Source organism: Artemia sp. Qi Xiang Cuo, chromosome 9 (assembly GCF_049724085.1).
Source record: "Artemia sp. Qi Xiang Cuo chromosome 9, ASM4972408v1, whole genome shotgun sequence".
NCBI lineage: Eukaryota > Metazoa > Arthropoda > Branchiopoda > Anostraca > Artemiidae > Artemia > Artemia sp. Qi Xiang Cuo.
The window spans coordinates 53,728,160-53,750,006 of record NC_142802.1 but is presented as its reverse complement, the minus strand read 5'-3'; positions in this window follow the sequence as shown (position 1 = coordinate 53,750,006).

Below are 21,847 nucleotides of genomic sequence, written 5' to 3'. Positions count from 1 at the left end.
CCGAACTTCAGACATTCGCAAAGGAAACTGAAAAATCTTTATGAATCCCATTTTTGCATATGAGCAATCCTATCAATCAGAATCCTTAAGAGAAAATTAAATTAAAAAAACAAGTTTTTTCAACTGAAAGTAAGGAGCAACATTAAAACTTAAAATTAACAGCAATTATAATGTATATGAGGGGGAGAGGGTTGCCCCCTCTTCAACACTTCGCTCTTTATGCTAAAGCTTTTTAGTACTTTTAAAAAAGTTTGTTACTGTTCTAATTAAATGACACTTTTGTTTCAGGATTCGTTCTTAAAGCATTGGTACAAAATTCAAACTTTAGAGTAAAAAGCGAGGTGCTGAGGAGGGGGCAAACCTCCTCATTTACGTAATAATTTCTGATTGTTATAAATTTTAATGTTGTTCCTTACTTTCAGTTGATAAAATTTGTTTTGTTTTTTTATTCAATTTCTCATCATTTCTTAAGTAACGCCAGAAAATCTTGCTTCTCTTCCTCGGACAAATCCCCCCTCCCCATGGAAATATCCTCTGAACAATTCAATCCCGGTGAAAATTCACCCAGGACAATTACCCTTAACATCTCCACGCGTGAAACTGAGTTGGAAAAGAGAAAGTCAGACGAACAAAAATAATTTCGTAAAGTTCACCCCTTAAAACTTCCCTCCCCATAGAAACTTCTCCCCGTGAAAAATCCCCCAAGCAGAAAATTCGCCCTCTCCTCCACCCGAAAAAGGTATACATACTTCCCAATAACAATCGCTGTGCATAAACAATTGAAAAATTTTATAGCATAAAGACCTTTCCCCAGTGGTTATGGGGGTCATGTTATCTCCAAAGATATAATTATCGTGCCTTTCAACTATGCAGAACAAAATGGCTATCTCAAAATTTTGATCGGACGATTTTAGGGAAAAGAGGGCCTAGACACCCCCCCCCCAATTTTTGGTCACTTAGAGAGCACATTGTTTGGTCATATAGAAAGCACTAGAATTCTTCATTTACGTTCGAGTGAACCGTCTCATGATGTTCTAGGACTTCTGGGTCAACACGATCATCCCCGGGAAAAGAAAAAAACAAATAAACAAGCATCCGTGATCTTTCTTTGGGCAAAAAGTACAAAATTCCACATTTTCGCAGATAGGGACTTGAAATCTCTACATTAAGGTTCTGTGATATGCTGAATCTGATGGTATGATTTTCATAAAGATTCTTTGGCATTTTGTTTCCCCTCATTTTAGAAAATTAGGCAAATTGACAATAGACACGTGCGTCGGAGTAGGGGGGACTGGGGCCTTTCCTTTCACCGCCAAAATGTTTGCTTACGATCTACTACGTGGGTTGTTATGCACTATTCTTATAATATCTGTCGCCTTTGTAGTTTTGAGGAATCCTTGTCCTCAAGAATGAAACCCAAACCTGAAACAAGCACTTTTATTTGAACCTGAATTTGCATGAACCTCTTTGGCTTAGAACGCAATAAATGCAAAGGGAAAGGCAATTGGAAAAAATATAATACGGCACATCCTGAATGAGCCCATCAAGTGCAAGTAAGACGAGAGTTATTCATTAAAAAAAAAAAAAAAAAAAAAAATGACTAAAAAGATCACTCACCAAAAACTGAAACGACTCCAATCAATCCTAGACAAAACCATATTTAAAAAAAAAACCTAAAAGGATTAAACAGTTCTTTTTAATAGGCCAAACCAATAAAACCTTTGTGCAGATACAAGCATCATGTACAAATATAATATGGCAAGCTGTTAGAAGGTTAGAGGATTGAAATCTAACCTTACAGATAGAATAAAAGGAATTAGAATGGGATGTATACTACGAGGGTAACAAAATATCGAAAAAAAAACTAAGGGAACGACAACCATGGAGCTGCAAAAAAGTAAAACATACATTAGAATGAATACAAATCGATTCAAGATCGAGTCATGGTATAATCGCCAAAAGAATTCCTGAAATTATTGTTTCCTGAATGAGGTTTCTTGCTGTATTATAATGCATGGAAAGTGGTTTTAGGGAAAGAAGGAAAAAGTTGCCTCCATATTATTCGACAGTAAGAAACAAAAGACTGGATTAAGCAGTGAAAGGAAAATTTCTAAATGGACCCTATAAAAAGTATGCTGAAGCTTTCTTAAATTACTCCTGCGTATCTTTATTTAAATAAGATCAATAAAAAGTTTTAAAGAGAGGTTTTCATCACTGAGAATTCTCAAGAATCAAACTAACGATTTTTGGGTCTACTAATTTCGCAGTTTGGCAGATATGTTTCAGATAATTGATGAAAAATTTGAGAAACGCACAGAAAATTAAAAAATTTGGCTTGAATAAATTTAAGTAAGAAAATTAGCATCAAATCACAGAATAATTACGCTCTAAGAAGTAAAATGTCTCCGATATGTGACAAGGGTTCTGTCGTCCGCAAAAGAAACAAGAACATCCTAAAAATTAGAACTGGTATTACAATTGCGGAAACAGGTGGGTTTTTAAATGAATTAAAATAGCACCGTACCTAGAACCAAGGGCGTTTCCAGGGGGTGATGGGGTTTGAACCCCCCGAAATGTCTGTCCCACTCGTAAAAAGGTAACAAAAATGCATTTAAACAAATTTTTGATGTGTTTTTTTAAAGTTTTGGACCCTCTCCCCCGTGGAAAAAAATATTCCATCCTCGAACAAAAATCCTGCATGTGGTCCTGCCAAGAGTAGATCCCTTAAAAGTAATGTATTCCATTCTTATGGTGAGTAGCAAAGTTGATCAATAGTAATATTTTGAATGATAGAAATTATTCTACCATTCAAATAAGACTCCAAACTAAGAATGAATTCCCCTTTATACTAAAGCACGACAGCTTTGACGATATAATTTCATGAGCTCAGGAATCAAATACCCTATGAACATTCAGGAATATATCAGGAAGAATTAATATAGAACTTAATACAGAATACAAATGTACGCTCTGTTGTGTGTTTCATTCAAAAATCAAATTGACATCATGAAAATAAGAAATTAGAATCTAGAAGAAAATCGAGATGAGAAACCAAAGAATTTTTAAAGATTTTACAAAATATATACGAAATGGACATTGTGGGATTGTTCCTGGTCTACATTTATTATTATTATTATTCATTTCTAACCCACACTGTACAGAGGCTCAATACGTGGAGTATCACGAGGAAAAACACATAAAATGCAACACAAATCAATATAGAAATCAAAGATTACCAGTTACAGAGTAATATATTAAAATTTAAAGGCAACTAAAACAAAAAAGAAATAACATAAAATGAGAGGAGAAAGAAGAAGAGAGAAAAAAACTCACAACTTGCAGAATCTAATAAGCAGTAACATTCAGAAATATGGACACAAGCTGTCATTATTATTATCATTATTTGATTATTACTCACTCTTTACAATACTAAAATATGTAGAGTGAACAAACAGAGGAAAACAAATAAACAAATAAAAGAAAATACAAGCAGTATTTGAAAGTTTTCTGTGTAGTGCTTCCAGTTTTTCAGTAATATTAGGAACAAGAAATTTATTAATAATTACCCAGTTTTTTGGTCCAAGGTGGAAGAAACAACACAAATTTACAAAATCTAAAATAATAATTCCGGATTCTTTTTAACTCATTTTTCTTATGAAGGAGAAAAATTCCAGAAGAAAAAAGAATTGAATGGTCACAAAAAGTTGAGTAGAGCTTGGCCAACGCGAGTTTATTATATTTTCCTCTACTGGCAACAATCTTAGCATATCCTAATTTAATTTTCATATTAATATCTGAGACTGTGCGCTGGCGCAAGCTCGGAAGACTATTAGTAATAGAAATACCAAGCCATCAAAGACAATCTACGAGAGGGATAGTAAAGCCACTACAATGAAGGGAAGTACTAGAATTGTTGTTAAAAGAAAGAAATTTTACATTTATCTACATTAAGAGAAAGGCCTATGTCTGAAAAAGAAGTGGCAACACAAGAAACTATAGTAGATAAACCAGTTTTAGTACGGCTTATAAGGAGCAGATCATCAGCGTAAGCCAGGTGTAAAACATCAGAAAAACCGGAGAGATAGGTAGCCGATATCTTTGCCAGAAATCCTGAAATACATAATTTAAATAGGGTCGGAGATAAAACTCCACCTTCCCTTAAACCTCTTTTCGATTTAATAATAGAAGCTGGCCCAGATTTAAGCCGAAGAAAAGAATTAGAGTACCAGTACCGAAGAAGTAAAATAACCGATAGATTGACACCGCAACCACAAAGAGCAGAAAAAAGCTGACTATGACATACACTATCAAAAGCTTTTGATAGATCTAAAGTACAAAGATATATACTCCTTCCCTTAGAAGAATTTTCAAGGAGCAAAGAAGATAATACACGATGTGCGTGTTGACAACCTAATCCGGGCTTAAATCCAAACTGGTTATCTCTCTCAAACATATTATTAGTCACAAAAGGTAGTAAAACATGCTCAAGAACTTTACTAAAAGTGCAAGAGACAGTAATAGGTCGGTAAGATGAGCAGATTAAAGGAGAATTTCCCTTCTTTAAAATTGAAGAAACAGTACCACACAAAAAACTCTCCGGTACACTAGAAGTACAAATACACATCTGGAGGATAAGGATCTTATATGGTCAATAAGGGGGGAGCAATTTAATAAAAGGTGAAATCTAGATATACCATCATTATCAACATTATCTGAATTAAGCTTCTTAATTGCTTCAACTACGGATGAAAGGGAAATGGGAACACAAAGACGCTGAGATAGAGGGGTACTAAAAATAGCAGAAAGAGAATGAGAACGCAAAGAATGCACACGGTAATTAACATTAGAAAAAATAGACGAGTAATGGCCATGCCAAGCAGATACAGGAAGACAATCACTACTTGGCACATCACTTCTAATCGACTCAGAATTAATAACTTGTCGCCATTCTCTCTTTGACACTGGAAAATCCATACCACGATAACGCATTGAGTTAAGATATTTTTTATATTCACTGCACGTCTTGCGCTTAAGGTCAGATACAATTCCACAAGGAGGTCTATCACATTCATTCCAGACTTTTAACCAAAACTTAGCTTTATTTTTCAAAGATTTTAAATTAGGATCTAAAGACCAAATAGGTTTTTGCGTACCACATCTAACACGTTGCAGCGGCACTGCAACTGCCTCGGCACCTTTTAGACATTTAAGTATTTGATTATAATAGCAATCCAGGTCCTTTTTGCAATTCACTTGTATAGACCTCTGAAGCAGATGATAGGGAACTCGTACAGCAGACAGCAGTCTTGTTAGTGTAAACGCATAGAGAGGAGCATGAGCTTTCTTCCAATTACTTTTTTCAAACCATTTTGAAGACCAGGGTACTTTGCAGGGTTTAAGTTCACCGTTAGAGTAAGTGAGATAGGGAGATGGTCTAAGTCTTGTTCTTCAGCCTGTGCAAACACTATTGATGTAGTAATACTAGGTGAGCAAATAATGTGATCAATATTGCTCTTACTGCCTGAATGGTGAATATAAGAATACGGATGAGTTTTGGGTATAATATGATAAGATGGAGGGCAATCTAACAACAAATCACTTCTCAATGACGAGTAATTTATATCTGTTTTAAAGTCACCAATGATCATATAATCTAGAGGAATAGGAAGAATTTTTTCCACTAAAAAATTCAACGTGTTACAAGCTTTAGCATATCTAGCCATCGATCTGGAAGAACGGTCATCATAAGGCAGATAAGAATTAATAGAAACTATAGTGCCCATACGAACAGCCAAAAAAAAAACTCATCCGAGTAAAAAATCACCGGCGAAACCAAATTAGGATTGCGCTTAAAAACACAAGCTAGCCCGCCGGATGGGCGGCCTCTTGTGGTTCTGCCAGTAGTAAAAAACACATCATGATGAAGGCTCCAACGCAAAACGTTAATGCTAAAGTCTGTAAGAAGATGCTCCTGTAAACAGACCAAATCAAAATCATTGTAAAGCTCATCAATAACGAAGTCCTTATCTTTTGTACCATTAATATTAAACGATATTATTGAAAACTCCAGTCATTGCAAAAAGTGGGAGCGCGACATTAGTTTCTTAGATACAGGGCGGGACAGGCTATATGAAGCATGATTTTTACCACAGTTAGCACACTTGGGAGCAGCACTACAAGGACTATCCTTAATAGAAAGATGTGGCCCAGCACACCTGGCACATTTCAGGACATTGCTGGTGCAAGCACTTTGAAAGTGATCTGTGATCGGCATTTGAAGCTGCATTTAGGTATTTCCTTAAATTCGTGAATTCGAAAAAATTCATATCCAACTTTAATTCCTTCTTTGAAATAAGCAGACTGAGTGAAGGAGTCTTCAAATTCAAGCTTGACTGACATAGTCTTGGCCAGTCGATTTGCACTTTTTATACCTTGCAGTCTATTAATAACTGGAAGGTCGACATCAACTGAGAAACCTCTGAGAATCCCAAAAAAGCGTTTGGATCGTACTTTAACTGTTGCTCCGGTAATAAAGTTCTGAACTGATGTACAAAAATCTTCAGTTGCAGATTTATCGATATTGACATACCATCTGTCTTTAACAAGTTTCACACTACAAACTAATTCATGCTCATCTATTTGATCGAGAATAGATTTGCGTTTAATCGGATCAGACAGATCTGAAGGCACTTTAGAGACAATAACTGTCGTGTGAGTGTCAATTCCTGGGGTAGGTTTGGGAAGTTGAGGAAAATTCAACTGATAATTGTCAAGTTTCCCTGACATTTCAACAACCACTTGTTGTAACTCATTAAACTTAGACAGTAAAGAAGTATAAGCATTTGCAGGGAGACATGGCACCTCTGTAGGTCGCTTTATCACAAACATAGGTACAAAAGTTTCGCTACTGTCAAGAGATCTTAACAGAGAAATAATGTCATTAAAATGATTAGAAAGTGCATTGTTCCCCTTACGTACTGGGCAATCCGATTCAGGTGCACTTATTTGCCACAGTAAACTTTTAGCTTTTTTGACTATATTCACGTCAAAAAACTCCATACCATGTCTTTTGATAATATCCTCCTCAATTCCGCTTAGCAAACTGCTTTGAATAAAATTCAGAACCGGAGAATATACAAGTTCAGGCGTTTCATCAGAGCTTTTCATGGCTATTGCAATCACCACACAAATTAAAAAGTTAATATTAATTCAAGAAAAAATACTGAATTAATACATATCGAAATATAGGTCAAACTAAAAGCAAAGTAAATTCCATTTTATAATCCTCTTAAAGTTAACTCAGGTCAACAACTCACTTGGAAAAAATTATGACCTCACCAAAATAAATCCAGACAGGAATGATATCCAATTTTAGTGTTACCTCACTGAACTCTGAAACGAAACTTTATGTAAAACAGTTCTTGGTTTCTTTCCAGCGAAAAAGAGATACTAATCAGTGTTATTTACGAAAGGAATAAGTAGAGAGAGAGAGAGAGGAAGAGTGAAAGAGAGAAGGGAGAGAGAGAAACTTTACTTCTCTTTGTAAAGAATCTAAAGACATTGGTAGGAAAAGGTTTAACCAACATGGGGGAAGGAGAATCCGAGTACCTTCCCAAGAAATAACCCGAAAATCAGAAAGAAATTGTATTTTAGCTCCTTCGGACCAGTCTCAGGGGCTGATATGTCTAGAAACATCAGAAATTTTGATGATACCAGTTTTATGAATGTGTATATTATTAAGAGCCGTAATAATAAAAAAATAATAAACTTGGCAACTGAGTTTTTTTGGCAATTTACTTTCGTTACCAATTTTTTTATTTATCCAATAAATGATAAATAAAACTAGGAAATATATAACATAACAGAATAACGAATAATTCTCAAGAACTTGAAACATTTACTGTCTATTTCAAATTCATGGGAATTGGCGTTCGCAAAGTTACACAAGACCTTTCAGATTTAATATTGTTTTGGCTAAATTACATTGAGAAAAGGAGGCAGGGATTGCAAAAGAAGCATTATCAAGTCCACAAACCTACCCGAAAGGAGCGAAACAGGGGCTTTGGCGTAGCCCTTTCCCGAAAAATCATATTTCTTTTATAATTCTACCATAGTTTTGAACACAGTGATCACCTTTTTCTAATATTTTGATGAATATGCATCCCCCTCAACAAAAAATCCTCAGTATGTGACTAATTAGCCTGTTCTTATAGCAACTAACTACAGACACAAATTCAAAATTAAAGACTGACATAGAAGGTGGCTTAGAATTGCATCCTATAGAAAAGTAATTAGGAAAAAAATTGTACAATATCGTTTTTTTTCTTCTTGCATTAAAATGTTCATCAAAGTTTCCTACCCAAAAAGAGTAAATAAAAGTAAACTAGGCATAACCTGTGCGTCCGCATGGGGATAGTTCCTATATCCATCTCGATTAGAAGACCGAAAATATACAAAAGGAAAAATTGTTTACTTTAAAGGAATGCAACATTTTCCTTAAAAAAAGATTGGACTTCTCTATTTCCCGCCTTCTTCCCGTCATTAGAAGTCATGCACATGGTGTCCATGTAAACTGGGATTAGTTGACAGGTAAAGGAGATAGAATTCTTGGAATTTGATTGCAGTAGAAAATAATGTAGTTTTCTTCTCATAAACAGGAAAAAAGATACTTTACCCCCAGTTCCGCTGGCTAATCTAATATGAATTAAGACGACTGTGGAATAATCTTTGTTTGATATTTTAAAAGGCTACCCAATAAAAACACACAAAAAGAAGAATTTTATTGCTCAAGATTTATGTAAGAAGACTTTTAGTTCAAATTTAATCTGTATTAATTGCAGAATAACCATTGAGTCTAGAGAGGCTTGTGCTATTTTTGTGTATGTAGTATGGCGGAGGGGTTTTATCCGTATATACACTTTCAGTGGAGAAAAAAGTGTTTTTGTCCACTTGAACTGGTAGGCTACTCTTCACAATCGACAAAAATTCTAGAATTCGAATTGCGATGACTAAAGCTCTGTGTTCTGATTTATTGAAGAAGATGAAAGTGAATCACTCAACTCTTCAGTAACATATCGCTTTGTCCTACTTCAGAAAATCCAGTTCAGCCAATAAGATGCCTGAGTTATTTAGCTTCTTATCGCCTCAACATGGTGCTTGCTTTTGCGGTCGACTTCATATGAAGATATCGTTTCAAGAAATTACTTGAATAGTGACATCATCCAGCCATAGTATTTTCCAAGATAATGAATTATATTAATTCAATGATTTTTTCTGCGAGAGATATGCTTGGCTTAAAGACAGATTATGAAAGTTCAAGCTATTTAGAATCGCATGGGTCGTCATACGGTTGTTGCACTACTGTAGATGATATACTGCCGTTAGTGGCCTTGATTGGCTTGGCACTCTTTACTTTTTATTTAATCATCATTACCAGCACTACTACCGCTGCAGCTAAGAAAAGGCAATTAAGTGATACAGGATATTTTAGGACAGAAAATAATATTGATGGTAAGTCCTGATTATTAGACCGGGAATCCTTAAAATGGTAAAAGGAAAATAATAAGCTAAATGCCATTTCACACTAAGTTCGGTCCTTTCGATTTGGCACCGATGGGATTTTAAACTATTCCATGACTTTTTTATCATTCAGCTTATCATACTTGTGGTAATCTCAAATAATATAATCCTTCAAGTTCCGGAAACGAATACAATAGAAGAAGAAATGCTCTAGATTTTCTAACATGCATGTCCCAGTTATGCCTACCTGATGTCGAAAGGCTGATTTTAGTTTGACAACTAAACGTCAACAAACAACAATTTAAATCAGTAAATATTATGGATAGTATTTTCTTTTTTATATACTATGGCAATCCAAAGAGACTCTTTGATTACAAAAATACTGTTTTAGAGGTGAGGAAGGGGGAGGGGCTCTTTTTCCCTGTGATAACATCGGGTGAAATCTTGAAAGTGATTTTAGCATGTGATCCTCTAGAAGTAATAATTGTGCCAGAATAATGCTGGTAGTAATAGTAGAAATTGTAGAAACTGCCTTTTCGTCTATTCACCTCTAATAGGAAGCACAACATTTTCAGAATTATCCTTAATTTATGTTTTTGTCGTTTTTTGGAGGGGGGGGGCAAAACGATGTCTAAACTGTGCTTTCTTGAAGAATTGCGTGAAATAAAGGGATTTTTTTCTGCTTTGCAGTCTCCCACGGGTAATTTGGGAAAAACTAATTTTAAATAAATTAAGGTTGCTAAGAAAATACGGTACTTTCCCATTATATGGGCATTTCTAAAAAGTCAAGTTTGGTTAGTGCTAACGAAATAAAATAAAATAGGATGAATAAATAATAGTTTAGAGACAAATTTGGGCTATATATATATATATATATATATATATATATATATATATATATATATATATATATATATATATATATATATATATATATATATATATATATATATATATATATATATATATATATATATATATATATATATATATATATATATATATATATATATATATATATATATATATGCACATTAGGGGTGGGGTGGGGGTAAAGCATAGCATATATTAAATACGTAACGTAACGTAACCTAACCTAGGTACCATTCCCCCCTCCCTAAACCCCAAAAAACCACAGTTCAGTTTAATATCGTATACGTAATGAAAACCACGCTATCATTGCCTACTCTAAAGCGGTTAGCACGTCAAAAACGGGCTTTATCATTGCCTACTCTACAGCGGTTAACCCTAGATGCCCATATAATGGGAAAGTACGGAAAATACCAAGCAACTTGCTACCTATCTATTTAACTATAACTCGTATTATTTTTTTTAAATGAGCAAGATGAAATAAAATTGCTGAAGAACTAGCATACAAAGAAACAAACATTAACCCTTGTTTTTACAGCTATAATTGGAACTTTTCGTATAGTTCAGGATGCTCTAGACTAATAATCTTTCAAAAAGATCATAGAGTTCGGTTCTATAGTGATTCCCTCCTGAAAATTCCCCCTCCAACAGAATACCCCCCCCCTTCAAGAAACTCCCCCACAGACAATTATCCCTCGGAAAATTACGCCCACGAGTAAAATTGAGCAGAAAAGGGAAAGTATAACAAATGAAAAGAATGGAGAAAAGAAGGGATTTAGGAATATCCGAGCTTTGTTCTAAAGTAGGTGAAATATATGGTGCAAAACAGCCTATAGTGTTTATTTTGATATTTTATTTCTTTTTTTCGTGCTTTTTCGGGAGGGGGGTTGAGTTACCATAACAGGCCAAGATAAAGTTTAAAGAAAACAATTTGGAAACGTGAAATTACTGCCTACTGTAGAGGGGTTGCCTTATGATGGAAGTGCACAGAGATACAGGTTGGGACTAAGAAGTACGAGTAATTCAGAAGGTTTTCTCGTCTGCAGTACCTTTATGGGTCTTCATTTATTTTTCTTTAATTTAATTTCAATAACAAGGAGCCAGATTCCTAGTAAGAACAACGAACCTTTAAAATGGACAGAACTCCGTATTTGAAATAAGCGAGCAAATTATATTCTTTAATCTCTTACCCTGAAATGATAATTTCACCGCCATCCCCCAAAAACACGAAAAAGAAGAAATAAAAGAAATAAAATATAGAAATAGATCCCGTATGATATTCTACACAATATATTTGCTGTATTTTGGAATACAGGTAGAATATTCCTGAATCCCTTCTTTTCTCTATTCTTTTTATTTGCCTTACTTCCCCTTTAACTGCTGAATTTTACACGCGGAAGGATTTTCCTATGGTTAATTTTCCGGGGGGGGGGGGGGGTTCCGGGGGATTTTCCATGAGGTTGAAATTCCTTTGAGAATGGGGAATCCGACAGAAACCGTAGAATTCATTTTGGTCTCTTTAGAATTGTCAGCTGAAAAACACAAAATTACAGATTTAGTAAAAAGCGAAAGAAAGGGAAATCTGTTTGTAAAATTTCATGATTAGCAGCAAAAAAGAGCCTGAATTTGTTAAGAAATCAGGAATCCATCCGTATATGCTGGCATCATGGCACCATTAATAGGGGAGTAGAGAGGATAACTTAAACTCAGCCATCCTGCATCTGAGCCTATGTTCCGTTGAGTTTTGATTGCCCATGAACAGGCTACAGCAGCCCAGAATAACAGCCTTTCCCTTATCCTAAAAAAACCTACAAGGTGGCAAGGCCCTTCGCAGCCCCAAATAGCCTTCTGCATATATAATACGTTGATGCTTAAGACACTCATGAATTAAGTAGCATATGAGGGGCCCCTATCGACTCCAACTATATGAAACATAAAAATACTCAGAATAAAATAAAAAAAAAGTTGTCATTTACTGATTTGTATTGAAATGCTGATTTATTAATTTGTTTTTTAAAAATAATTTTGGGTAATCCTGTTACTGACAGACATTTAGCTGTGATTGAAGTTCTTACTACAATATGCTTTAAGCAAATTAAAATCCACATTTGCTTTTAAAAAGGCTTGAGAGAGGTATTCGCCCCCCTACCATGCATGCTAATTGATATATTTGTATAAAGAAATTAATTTCATTGATTTCAATTTTAATATCACTCATAAATTCTATAGGAAAAAAAATTAGTTTGTCCGTTACTCCATGCTTATGATAAAAATAGTCAAAGTAGGCCTAATAAGGGCTGCAATTTATTGAGAATTTTCCTAAGATGTTGGGATTTTATTCCTGAGCAAGGGATATTAGAGAAATTCTATACATTAAATTTTACTATCAAAAGTGTGGTAACTATAGGTACCGTTATTTTTTATCCTTTTGTTTCTTCAAACCTTAACATTTTTTGCAGCACAGTCTTCGGATATTCTTAAACAGCCTTGGGATTAATGAATAAAATATAAAATACATCGAATCGTTTTACCAAAATATTGCAGTTCTGGTTGTGACTGCGCTCACCGAATACTAAATTACGTAATCATCCTTAATATATTATCTAAAGATCTGAAAAGCTTCAACATTCATCGAAGTGTTTTGATGTTATTAAAAAAACTAAAATGAATCTAATAATGGTTTAGTCAAGATAACGTTTTATTCAAATTATTAAATTGTGTGAAAACTTTAAGTCTAGTTACATTCTTGTATTACAATACCGAATTGCGCTTGAAAATATTCCTAAGCCATTAGTTTTCTTTTTATTCAACACACCCTCATTTTGGAAAGTAACTAATTTACAAAAAATATGGAAGGCATCATTTTTTTTTTTCATATGGTGTATATTAATCAATTTCTATTCAGAAAAAGTAACCTAAAATACCCCTTGTCTTAAAAAAGCACGATGATTTTTCAACCTTTATATTTTTCATGCAGTCCGTAAAGTTTTGGTTAATTACATTGGATCCAAACAGAATGTAATCTCCATATAAATATAATAGAGACCTCTGCATAAAGAAGATAGGATTAGCCTAGAGGCTACGGTGTCCTTTCCAACAAAATTTGTTTATTCCAATATCCCAAATTTAACTTTTCAAATCCAATTTCTTTCTTTTATCATTTCGCAATGAAATCAACAGTATAAAGATTGGCGCAAAAATATAGATAATTTTAATCTTACTCACCAATGAAGAAATGATTGGATTTGTTTAAGGTTATTTAATTAATTAATTTCTTGCTCAATACCGTAAAGCGGTAGCCTATCTAATTAGCCATGGTTTCAATAGTTCTTTTACATGCTATGATTTACCAGAATGATGGTATTGATGATGTCATGTGCCCGTAAAGTTTCAAGCGAGTGCTTTTGACGAATCGCTGCAGGAGCAAAAAAAAAAAAATAATAAAACTACAATTCAAATCCGTCATTTTGGTTTAAGTTTCTATGAAGCCTCTACCACCCTTTGACTTACGTTGAATTTAGTGTTTCTTTGAAATGCATTTACGACATATTTTTCTGATTTGTGCCATTACACTGGGCTCTAGTGCCCGCATGGGGAAGAGTGTGACAGGCAAAGAAAGTGAAAGGGCTATTGATCGATATGGATATTTGTATGACAATGCCGCAAGTGCGAGTGGATATGGAGGAGGAGGATGTTGCGGAGGTAAAAATGATCTCCTCCCTCTCCTTGCCCTAGCAGCCCTTTCATTATTGCTAATATATCTTATTACGGCTGCTCTAACAACAACGGCAGCTGAAAGGAGGAAAAGAGACGTTGCTAATAATGATACTCAAGGGGTATTTCCAGAAGAAGGTAAGACCAGTAGGAGTGATTGAAGTTAATTATTATGCGTAATTGTTATAAATAGGACTAATAAATTGAAGTTATAGATACAAAAGAAAGGAGCCTTGTTTCTATTTTGTTTGAACTATTCAGTTTGGTATAAGCCATTGTTGGTATTGGAAAAGAAACATGTTAGGAAAACAATTTTTACTCCATAATATGTATAAAAATTGTAGTTAACAAATTTTGGAGACACTTCTTCTATAATAATCACAAGATACTGGAATCTCTCACGATCCTGAATGGAGCAGTCCTACCAGAAAAAAAAATGGGAACTTCACATCTTCACCATCTTTAAAATATCACAGGAAGAAATATTTAAATATTAGTTATATTTTGATGTTTTTCACTTGGGCAAGTGCCTGGAAAATGTAAGAAAAAAAAGGACTAAAATACAATGGACACATAAAACTAAGAGAGGAAAGAAAATAACAAAACGAAATGGCACTCAGTGAGTAGTATGATTTTGTCGAAAAATTAATGCTCTGTTATTCGGAATGTTGAAATTGTCGGATTTTTGTCCGATAATTTTTTTTTATTTTCATGCTATTTATCCGCTTTGTAATCCCCCAACCCTCCCCCAAACTAAACTCATTTGTACGTCAGGTGGCATACCGTCAAGCTATTGTTAATACCACAAATTTCGGCATGACAAAAAAGCGAAAATATCAAGAGTAAGCTAACATAGCAAACAAAGAAAAAAAGTCAACCAGAACAAAAATGCTGATTTTCAGACAAAAGCATGTCACACTATTTCCTCCTTGTCTACCCTTCTTCTCCCCCTGTGTTAACGTTCATATTATATTGATGACTTTTTAATCTTTATTTCACGCACTCCAGAGGCCTTTTTTAAGTTTTTAAGGATATTCTTAATTTTTAGTAATATGAATATTAATGAACATAAATATCTTATATCGTGTCTGAAGCGTAGGGCTACGTAGACCATGAGCCACAATCTCTTGGAGTAGCTGACAATACTTTACCTTCTAACGACTGAACCTATCATAGCTCAGTATAACCTACTGGAAGGTTATTCCTGCCCTGATTGGCTTACTTTTACAAGATTCTAGTTAAAACAGTTATCAACTTCATGAGGTTTATTATTTCATCTCGGTTTCATAGGTGAATTTACTAGCTGTGTTGACATAGTTGAAAATAATATTTACATTTATTCTGCGACGATGAATTCAGATATTTTCCCGTACTATTTTTGTAATCTCACACATACGCATGCCTTAGGGCCAAGTACGATATTAAACGGATGGTCAACTTTGGTTTAAACTTCATATGTTCTAATCAACCATAAATATATACTATAACGGCTGTTCCATTTTCACATCATGTCCGATTAAGCTCTGCTATTAACATGTGTGATCAAGTACGATGATAGCGACTGCTACTTTTCTGTGAAGCGTGACATCTAGCAAAAAAGTAACCAGTCTTTTAGTGAAATAAGTGGTCACCCTGCAAGTATGAAACTACAAATATTTGTGGGTATATACTCCTTGCTATCTATATGCAGCCAGCTAAGTGAAGGTCAGAAGAAACTATTCGATGACTATGACAATCCTTTTAATCTAAAGGCACTTTTGGATATTTATGAGATTATTAATGATGGTAGTAATATTGCTGGTGTTGCAGAGAAGAGCAAAACAAATAAGCTGGGAAATTTCGATAGAGATTCAGACTATGAGTTGGAAGCGTCTTCAAGTAAATTGAAATATCGAGATTCCGCTGGGACTAAAAAAACATATGACGATCTCATTACGTCGGCTTCAAGTTATGGAGGTTGTTGCGGAGGATCAGATATAACCCAAGTCTTGGCTATCTTAGCCCTAGGATTGGCTTTGTTGTATCTCATAACTGTCTTTACAACGACGACGGCTGGACCAAGGCGCAAAAGAAACTTGAAAGACAATGATATTGATGATGACGATGGTAAGTCTGGTGAACTATCAAGTAAATCAGTAATTTAACGTGCGTCTTTGGAAAAACGATTTGTCTTTTCTCTGGCTTGTGTGATTTTGTAATTGGTTGCATTATCTGATTTTCTTTTGGCTTAAGTTATGCTCATAAACTATATTTTTATTTTAGAAAAACTAATTATAAAGTAGTTTCGAATATTTCGCTTGAATAGATGACTTTAATTTTGTTTACGATTGCAATTAACCAGTCCATAAGCAATAACTGGGTGTTTGGATATACCACATAAAATTGATAGGTGAGGTTGAAAAGAATACTTTACTTTTTTTCATTTCTTATCTATAAACTAATTTTGGTTTACAAGTCTTAATAATTATTTTTGATTATTACTGTACTCGCTGCTACAATTCATTACAAACTGCAAAAATTTTTGAGTCCATATCAAAGGTATCAAGTTCTAATAAAATTTTGCACTGTTTTGCTTAGATTGAATTATATTTTTTTGATTTCGTTAGGAATGTCTCAGTGTGTCTTTAATTAAGCCTCTTTTTTGAAAACTATACTTCTCGGGTGTTCTTCCATTTCTTGTGGTCCAAGCTGAAAAAGAAGGTTTCAAAACTCTAGGTTTAAGGACGTTTTTATTTAATAAACGACATTCTTAATTTCGGAGCCAAAAAGAGAAAAAACTAAAAAACGTAAGACGTTCAGACAAAATTTTAGTGAATTAAATTATTGATTAACAAAATTAATGAAACTTCTAGTTTTATACCAAAGCCCTTCTTTTCATTTCTCGATATTGAAAGGTATTTAAGCCAAAATGAAAAATGTTGCTGACTTTTAATCTGCTTTATATGGAGTTTAAGTATTTCAAAATGTCTCTTTCTCTTTAAAAATAAATTGCTTTCGCTTTCATTCATTTCTTTTGATTTTAAATAAAAAAAGCTTGATTTCTGTGGGTTTAGCTCACAGTTTTCTTGTATTAGCCCCCAAATTTTGAATTTTCATTAAAAAAGAATCTTTTCTGTTTTTTTTTATTTTTGCTTGTTTTTTTTTAATTAGTAAACGAAGTTAAATTTTGTGTACAACTTTTGGATATATGTCTTTCATGAATTATCACTTAGAAACAATTTGCGTAACATAAGTTTTTTTAAGCGGCGTGATAAAACTAAATAAAAACAAACATATTTGAAACCAGGGTCAATCGAAGGATATTTTAACTATCTATAAAAAAAAATCAGAAGTAAAAAAAAAAAAAAAAAAAAATGTTGTGACATTTTTAAACGTTATGTCCCTAATCCCTGCCCTTTCCCCGACCCTAATATAACGTTCAATACCTTCCCAGGATTTGAAAGTTCAAAAGTGATAGTTGTCACTAAATGTAGTTTATTTGATTGAGGCGTTTTCTAGCTTTATTGTTCTAACTGCTAAGTTGTTTCCTTTCTCTCATTATTATAGAATGTCAATATGATTCTCATACTTAAACTTTTTCTTGAATGTGATGGAAGTATTAGTGAGGTGGGCTAGGAGTGGTCGCCTTGGTAAAGAGATTTGCCATCACCCTAGTAGCCAAGTTTTAACTCATCTATTCGGAGAGTTTCAATCCTACAAAGGCCATTAATTTTGGGATGGTAAATTTTATGGCTTTTATAGTACTGTCTGTGGCTTTTATTGGTCACAAAGGGTGGTGTAAGTTAATGAAATGGATGCTTAATCTTTTAAGAGGATGTCAGAGCCCCTAGCGGAATAATTTTGATGACGTCACATTGGACTCTCGTTACCTTCTCATATAACGGTTTATATTTCTTTTGTGGTTTGTCATTTTAGTCATTACTCTGAGATTGTAGCAACATCATATATTAATCATGCTTCTTCATTTTGTCTACATCATTGCAACAATTAAAGTGGTTGCTTGCCACGAGGAAAGTGACCTAGTATTTTCACAAAGAGAGGCTATCCACTCTATCGATCCAAGTGGCATGATCAGACAATTACTTTCTGTACTTGCCTTGGGATTGCTTATTCTGTACTTAATCACTATATATGGTTACACTAGTACGGCGGCACGGAAGAAAAGAAGCATGGATAATACTGTGGATGGTATTGATAATGGTTGGTAGATTATCTTCATTAGTAATTTTTTGACTAGTCCAATGTCTTCAACATAAACTTTGAGCAATGTGTTTTTATATTTTATTCCCAAAATTATTTTTCAAAAATTGATAAAATACAATGCAGTTCCCGGGGAGTAACGAAGTTTTGAATCTCAGCCCCACACTATGAAAATTCACACAAATCTATGTGCTTTTCGATCTTGCCATCGGTGAAAAAAAAGTACAATTTCCATTGTTTCGGAGACCTTCTCTTGTGATCAAAGGCGTCTCTACCTTGGGGGAGGTCGTAGAATATCTGTGAGGGTATTTAAATTTTAAAATACTTAAAACAATAATGTACACCAAGCTCAAGAGGTGCAATGATTTTAGCAGCAGAAGGGCGCAGGAAATTAGCTACTAGATGAGAAGCATTTTCTTGAGAAGTAAGGAAGCTTAGAGACTTTATATACTGGGTAGAAGATACTTCATAACGGGAAGGGGTCTCTCAGATGCAATCCCTTTTGTTATTTAACCTTAATTTACGATATTCATGTATCTTAATGACCTAAACGCAAACATTCTCAAGAATGGCAGCGGCAATTAACAGACATTGCAGATGTTGGAAATGACTCCTAATGACAGAATGACTGGTGTGCAGGCCCGGATCTACCAATAAGCCCACTAGGCAAAGGCCAAGGGGCGAACAATGCCAGGGGGCGAACAATGCCAGGGGGGCGCAATAATATCACTGAGTAATTTTTTCTTAACAAAATTTATAGTCAAAGTACCAGGTGCACTCCGCCGCCACGCTGCTTATTCACAGAAAAGTGATTAAAAAAAAAAAAAAGCAATTCCGTGGCCACTTCAGATAAACTGTCAGATGTCTCTTAAGAACAGCAGCTGAGAGTTCGGCATCACCTCTCTCATTCATTACTTTTGGCTCATCAGTTGCGTTCTGTTCAGTGCTTCCACTATCCTTGAATTTTTGGGGATTTCCCGAGTCGCAAAAACGCTTGGGCCTAGAAGCGTCAAAGCTTTAAATCCGGCCCTGCTGGTGTGCTAAATGTAAAAAATTTGTTGTCACTTCCGATACGGTAAGGATTTAGAAGTGTTTGCATACAAACTTTTAGCACCCTTTCAGCAAATATAAATGGCATGAGAAAAGCTAGACATAAGCGATTTACTTTGTCATACTTGAAAAACCTGTCTTATTGTCTCGCACCTTTCTGTATTTTCCTTAAGTAATTTATTAGACGTAATCCCTTCATTACGACTTCTGTCAGAAGTAAAAAATGCTCCGTCATTTAGTGTTGCATTCGCGACAGATGGTTTGAAATATTTGTTCTCATTCTGAAAGACTTTTTCCAAAAACATCTTAAGTTCTTCCTGGTTATTGTCCTCATTACCCAGGTTAAACGGCTAAAAAAGCTCCTCGACCGTCTAAAGGTGAAAGCGCGTCTCTTTTTGAGCTGAAGTCAAAGCCTGTTTCTTTTTCGTTTTTTTTCAAAGTCCTACTCGTTCCGTTGGTAGGTGAAGACCTTTTTTTATTGACTACAATAACACAGCATTAGTATACAAAACTACTGAGAACTTTTTTTCTTCCAAAAAAGTTGTTTTTTAACTATACTTTTCGATAGATTTACTACTTTAGTTGGCCAGAGCAGGATTACCTGAAAGTGTAAATTTTTTAGCAAAAGCGAAACAGTCACTATTTATTTTTCGAGGACTTTACTCTTTGTTGCAATGGTGCGAAAAGAAATTACAGGTTTACAAGGGAGCTGGACTTCTTTCATCATCTTGCTTTTTCCTTTAAACGTCTATTTACATTCTTTAGATGAGTACGTCAAAATTTTGTTATTCCACTAGTAACTCTGGTTTTTACAGCTTTTGTTTTTACAATATCACTGTATCAACGTCATTCGATTAAGGTTTTTGTAAAATTCACCAAATTTTCTCAGGCTCCTAGCTTTTGATGAACACTTTTAAACTTAATGAATTTTAGATATTTGGAATCAAAACAAAAAGCTAGTTCTTTTGATATTCATTTTGTTATCGAAAATCCGTTTATTAAGAGTTTCAGTTATTATTTGCACGAGTCGCTTTTTATTACAGTTCTTTGATGTTGATAAATTTACGAATGAAAGAGACGTGGTATATGCGAATATTTAACTCTGAACAGCTGAACCAAATATGCTAAAGACCTAACCGAAGATTTGAGTATATTCCCAAAATGAACATAATAGGTAACGTGCTGTCATGGACACATATTTTAGCATAACTAACTTGGGGAAACAATTGGAGAGTAGAACTAGAGAATTAATGACTCAACAATAAATTTAGTTGTTTCTAGATATTCCAAAATTTGTTCTACATTTACTAGCTTGTCATATAGTTATTTGGTCATAGAAAAACTTCACATACGTCATGTTTAATGCAGAATTTGCCCAATTATTTCCTGTCTTTCTGTGGCTTGAACTTTTTCACAGGCAGAAGTAGAATAACAGGCAAAGGCGTATAAACAGATTTTTTTCCCCCAAAAGGCGGGCTCATTTTACCTGAATAGTCTAGTATTATTTTGAATATTCCAAAACCCGTATTCGTATATATTTTTGATCCTACAGGAGGGAGAGAACTGTCCCACTTTTTCACAGGCAGAAGTAGAATAACAGGCAAAGGCGTATAAACAGATTTTTTTTCCCCCAAAAGGCGGGCTCATTTTACCTGAATAGTCCAGTATTATTTTGAATATTCCAAAACCCGTATTCGTATATATTTTTGATCTTACAGGAGGGAGAGAACTGTCCCACTTTTCTCTACAGTGGGGAAACTTCGTAATAAATGAAATAAATGGTAAATAAATGGTAATATTGGGTTTATTGCCCTTTGTCGGACAAATATTATTAAGGTTACATTAACAAAGAGTAATAAGAAAGAACAGTCGAGACAGACTTAACCTAAATTATTTTACAGAATAATTTTTATCGTTTCGATCCTGTTTCGAATTCTTTCTTTTTTGTATTATGTTCTCTTTTTGCAAAATTATAAAATTTTCTATTTAATGAAAATGAATTTTTCAAATAAATATCAATATTGTTGTAAATTTTTGCGTGTTTTCATATTTAAATTTATTCCTCCGTTTCTTAGGGTTCTTTTTCTAGAAAAAAAAAATATTTGAAAATTCTTTCATTTTCTCTTCAATTCTTTTATATTATTGTAGATTACAATGTCTTGTCTTCTATTATCCGAAAAGCGACAAAGAACAAAAATCCCTCTTCAAATTACAATTCGTAACCAAAATAAGGACAATTATTATTGCCCCGAAAAATGTCAAATGCTTTAAATAAATGTAAATACAGAAATAAACCATTGCTATACTGCCCTAGATTCAACCATCCGAGTTTTTAAGCAATAAATCGTTCAATTAAAATTCAATCATCTTAAATAATAAATAGCAATTCGTTTACGTTGAATAGTTTTCCCAATTTTGATGTGAATCACATTTTAATACCATATGGCTTACCACTACGTATGTCAGTTATGAACTTAATCACATTTGTTTCGCA